We start from the raw sequence: 6,000 nt of genomic DNA on the forward strand, positions 1-6,000 counted from the left end.
ACAGCTACGTGCATGCCCTGCACAGGGGGATGTTAAGAGTCACTGGATCTGACTGAGACCTGAGACTCTTGCCTGAATCTGCCAGAGGTTCCGAGATGTGCATTAACAGTTACCAGGATTGTAGGCACTATTACGTAAGAGGAAACGTTGAAAAGGGAAAAGACTGTTGATATGTAATTGCTAACTGGGCACACCAAGGACCAGAGGTCACCGTGAATCAGGGCTATTTTTCTCAGCTGTGGAATTCAGATACAAATACACACAGCTGAGTGAAAATTGTAAATTTGATTCATAAAGCATGCAACTGCCCAAACTTTAACCCTGCTGAGCTAAGTGAGTTGACCTAGGATGTCAAAGTCAAGTTGTTTAGCTGACAGAGATCCAAATTAAAGTCTCAAGAAAACTGTGTATTTCAAGTTATGTATTTCTCAAAATGTTCCATATTGCAGATTCTGTTTGTAACACCATTTAAAAAGTAAGGAGGAAATAAGATTAATTGATAAGAAGAATAGAACTAAAAGTTTTTACTACTTTCACATGAAATAAAGAAAAAAATTTTTTTGCCATAACAGTGATCACAGTATTTTGAGAGGCTGAGAAAATTGCCAAATCAGTAATAAAAACTGCCATTTCAATGTGGAAGAAAAATACAGGCCCTGACATGAATTCCACCACAAAGTCACTAATGTTCCATAAATGGTTAGATGTAGGCACCATTTCCTTGCTTCTTTCTTTCAAGTAATGACAATATGCTTATTTTGAAGAAATGCAAACAGTTGTGAAACATAAACATTCAGTCAATTTTCATTCATTTCTTCAACCTGTCTTATTTCTCTCTTCTTCGATACTTGCATATGAGAATCTTTTAGGAACCAATAAAACTTGGATTATGAGAATAGCATGAAATCCATAACTATGAAGTTAGGCATGAGTAACATTTAAAGCAAATAGTGCTGACAGATAGAATACTGCATTTTTAGGAAAAATGTACTCTTGTCAAATAGAATAGGGACTATGGGACTGGGGAGAAGGTAAACAGGTATATTACAAGGTGTATATAAGTCTGTAAAACATCATGAGATATTCTGGCTGCATCACTGGGGGTTGTGTGACATTTGACAAATTGTGTAATTTCTCTGTGCCTCCATTTCATTTGCTTATTCTTTAGCCCACACTAAGAGTGTAAAAGTGAAATTCCCTATAGCCCATTTAGGTACTATTCTGACCAGGAGCGCTAAAATCAATAAGACTTGTGGCTGTCGCTCTGCTTCAGTTTGAGCAATTGTTCTCCTGGAGGTCTGCATAGGATTCCTTTTGAAATGAGGATTTCTTTTTTTATTTCTTTTTTATTTTTTTTAATTTATTTTTTTAAATTTATTTTTATTAGTTGGAGGCTAATTACTTTACAATATTGTAGTGGTTTTTGTCATACATTGACATGGATCAGCCATGGATTTACATGTATTCCCCATCCCGACCCCCCCTCCCACCTCCCTCTCTACCCGATCCCTCTGGGTCTTCCCAGTGCACCAGGCCTGAGCACTTATCTCATGCACCCAATCTGGGCTGGTGATCTGTTTCACCATAGATAATTTATATGTTTCGATGAGGATTTCTAGCTGAAGAATAGGTGTCCTGAGTAGCTCAAATGGTCAAGAATCTGCCTGCAATGCGCGAGGCCTGGGTTCGATACCTAGGTCGGGAAAATCCCCTGGAAAACGCATGGCAACTCTTCCAGTATTCTTCCCTGGAGAATTCCGTGGACAAAGGAGCCTGGTGGGCTACAGTCTATGGAGTCGCAAAGAGTTGGACACGATTGAATGACTAATACTCTTACTTTTTCAGCTGAAGAATATCTGAGATTCCACTAGTTGATACGAACTACAAGAGGTGATAGTTTAGGAATGTGATGTTTTCTTTTTGTCTGGTGCTGTTAGACAAAACTTCTCAAGGGTATAAATATCTTTATAGTTTAAAAGTAGATGTGGGAAGGAAGACTTCATTATGGTTTTCTTGCCACATTGCACAGTTTCACATTTACCATACATTTCTCTTTGGTGGATTTAATGCACCTTCACAATAGTCAAAGAAATTAATACATGCAAAAGACCATTTTTAAAAATCTATCAGATGAGAGAAAACTTTAAATGATTAATAAGGAGTAAATTATTTTGCAAACAAAATTTTAATGAGGAACATAAAGACTTGAACAAAAGTCGACCAAATTGTTCCTCTTCACTGCAAGATTCAATGTTCATAGGATGTCAGTTATCTCCAAATTCTTGTAAGATTTTAAAAAAGGTGTAATATTTTCAAGAATATGTATAGGCAGCAATTTCTCATTCCTCAAAAGTGGTTGTGTGTTGAGACAGACTTGTAGGAAAGAGAGCAAATTGGCTATATATATATATACATGTATATATATATATATATAGATATATATAGATATAGATATAGATATATAACATAAAGGATTTCTGTTCTTTGTATTCTTATTTCACTTTTAATAATCTAATTAATAAAAATTATTTGCATATCTAGATATTTTCTGCATTATTTATAGAAATATATCATAACCAATAAAAATGAGCAATGATTATATGAACTGTGCTATATACATTCACATATTGGGATGTTATGTGGACATTAAATACAAGTGCTTGAGACTTAATGACATGAGAGACTTTTTTGTGATATAACATTAGTTGCAAGTAAAGATAAAAAATTGGGCAGAAAACTATAAAATATTAACAGTGACCAATGAAGGGAAGTGAGTATATGTATGATTTCCCTATTTATAATGTTTTCTCAGAGAAAAAATATTAAATTCATCATAAACAAAATGATATTATGTGGAAAACTGAGCCACTTTATACTCAGTAGAGTTGGGGAAAATATTCACTCTCTCAGAGTGTAATAAAGTTATATTTAGATGGCTCATATTTTGAAAGTCAAAGTGGAGAGCATTGTCAATATTTTTTATATTCTCTCAGTTATCAGTATGATGCATATCACTCTTGCCTTCTGCTATTCCTTATTAAATTTGATCCCTGAGCTGGGAAGATCCCCTAGAGAAGGGAAAATCTACCCACTCCAGTATTCTGGCCTGGAGAATTCCACAGACTGTATAGTCCATAGGGTTGCAAAGAGTTGGGCATGACTGAGTGACTTTCACATTCGCTTTCACATTCCTTATTAAACATGAAAGTTGATGTTTCACTTCAGAGTTAACTGACTAATCCAGATTTAATTTCCTAGTACCTAGGTTTAATGAAGATCAAGCATATGTAAACTATTGTCAAAGATAAAGAAAGCTGGATACTTATTACAATGGGTAAGCACAGATTTTTAGTCGCTAATAATTACTGCAATAGGGAAAAAAGCCCAGTGGCAACTTAACTCAACTTCAAGGTGTACAGAGGTGACTGCAGGTTTTAAGGGAAGAATGAATGGATAGGGAAGGGGACATTACTTTGTCAACAAAGGTCTGTCTGGTTAAGGCTATGGTTTTTCCAGTGGTCATGTATGGATGTGAGAGTTGGACTGTGAAGAAAGCTGAGCACCGAAAAATTGATGCTTTTGAACTGTGGTGTTGGAGAAGACTCTTGAGAGTCCCTTGGACTGCAAGGAGATCCAACCAGTCCATCCTAAAGGAGATCAGTCCTGGGTGTTCATTGGAAGGACTGATGCTGAAGCTGAAACTCCAATACTGTGGCCACCTCATGCGAAGAGTTGACTCATTGGAAAAGCCCCTGATGCTGGGAGGGATTGGGGGCAGGAGGAGAAGGGGACGACAGAGGATGAGATGGCTGGATGGCATCACCGACTCGATGGACATGAGTTAGAGTAAGCTCCAGGAGTTGGTGATGGACAGGGAGGCCTGGCGTGCTGTGATTCATGGGGTCGCAAGGAGTCAGACACGACTGAGCGACTGAACTGAACTGAACTGAAGCATAGGCTCAGTAGAATCAGGAAGGTAAAAATGCCAAGAGTCTGTCAATATAAATGTGATTGAACCAGCTTCCTCTGCTAGTTGGCAATGATCAACTTCAGGATTCTACCCATCCACAGGGACTAAGAGACAGATACTCTGCTTGCTGTTGATGACACTTCAAAGGATGGTGTCCAGATCACTGAGAAAGACACTCCTGAGTTGTGGAGACACACAAACATCCCAAAAGGACAAAGGAAGGATTCACAAGCATAATTGTTTTTAGTAGATGCTTTAATAAAGGGTGATTGAGGGTCCATCCTCAGGTGTTGACTGGAACAACCAATTATTTTGGTAGTCTGGAGCTTTCTCGGGGAGATACTTTAAGAGGGGTTGGGTCATTCTAGGGATGAGGCCTTGAGCTATCAGAAACTATGTTAGTATTTATTCAAGTCTTTATAGACCAGAGTTGAGACCTAATGGGGAAGATGACTCAGAGGAACCTGGCTAGAAGTTGGTTAAGGAGAGAATCTTTGTCAGTATCAACATCTTCCAAGTGCAGTCCAACAGCATCATGCAAAACCACACAAGAAAGAAGAAAGTATGTGCAGTTTCACAAAGTCCATCTATATATTTTGACCTTAAACCTGGCACCTGTTTCTGTTTTAGCTGCCAATGAACTTAAATAATTCTAGTTGATTACTTTTTAGAGCTTGAGTATGATCCATTTAAGTAATTGTTATGCTGTTTTTGCTAGAGCCCACATACAGTGCTAAGAGCAATCAATAACACAAATTAATTAAGTACATACTACAAGTTCAGCAATGTGAGAGCAATATTTACACACCAAAAGCAGTTTTAGGAAAATGTCAAAACTTTTAACTCACATTCTCATGAACAATTAATCCATTATATTCAATTCAATAGTAATTTATTGAGAGTCTGTTTACAATAGGTGCTATTTTATAATTCAATCACTAACCACCTCAACAAGCTCTTTTTCTGTGGCTGCAGTAGTTGACTGAAAATGAATGTTTCAGAGTAACAATTTTTCAAATATTCTCTAGAGATAAAATGCGTAGAGGAACAGGATTCATTCTGATCTTTTGTATGAATATTCATATACTAAGCTTAAGTGCCATAGCTATTGTTCTAAAAAGATAAATTAGAAGTTGACCAAGCTATTACAAAGGCATGTATAATTTACAACTCTCTAGAAATAGAGAGTTCCAGTAGTCACATATGGATGTGAGAGTTGGGCCATAAAGAAGGCTGAGTGCTGAACAATATATGCTTTCGAACTGTGGTATTGAGAAGACTCTTGAGAGTCCCTTGGATTGCAAGGAAATCAAGCCAGTCAATCCTAAAGGAAATCAACCCTGAATATTCATTAGAAGGATTGATGCTGAAGCTGAAACTTCATTACTGGCCAATGACCTGAAGAGACCAACTCATTGGAAAAGAAGCTCATGCTGGGAAAGATTGAAGGCAGGAGGAGAAGGGGATGACAGAGAACAAGATGGCTGGATGGCATCACTGACTCAGTGGACATGAGTTTGAGCAAAGTCTGGGAGACGGTGAAGGACAGGGAAGCCAGGCAATCCATGAGGTCACAAAGAAGTGGATATGACTGAGCGGTTGAACAACTAAAATTAGGATCATCTTAAAGGGAATATGTATTATTGTGTTGAAGAGCAAGTCTTTAGAGTCAGGTAAGGCAGGCTTTGTTTCCTCATTTGTTCTCTAGCTTTGTGACTTGAAACAAGTCACTAGACTTCTATGGGACTTCAATTGTCCTGCAAACGAAGGATAATGATTCCTACCATATAGAATGTTGCTCTGATTAGATACTGCATGTACAACTCCTGATACATAATAACCTTATAATAGTAATTATTCTGAATTATTATTTTTCTTTAATTAATAGCATTTCAGTGGGAGTCCTTAATTAGATCCATATCATGAGGCAGAAGAGACAGAACAACTGAAAAATTAATATATGAAAACACACTAATGTGCTAAATGTTCAAATGGAAAGCAAAATATGACAGAGTATAGTTACTTTAGGG

The sequence above is a fragment of the Dama dama genome, chromosome Y (genome assembly GCF_033118175.1).
Source record: "Dama dama isolate Ldn47 chromosome Y, ASM3311817v1, whole genome shotgun sequence".
Taxonomy (NCBI): domain Eukaryota; kingdom Metazoa; phylum Chordata; class Mammalia; order Artiodactyla; family Cervidae; genus Dama; species Dama dama.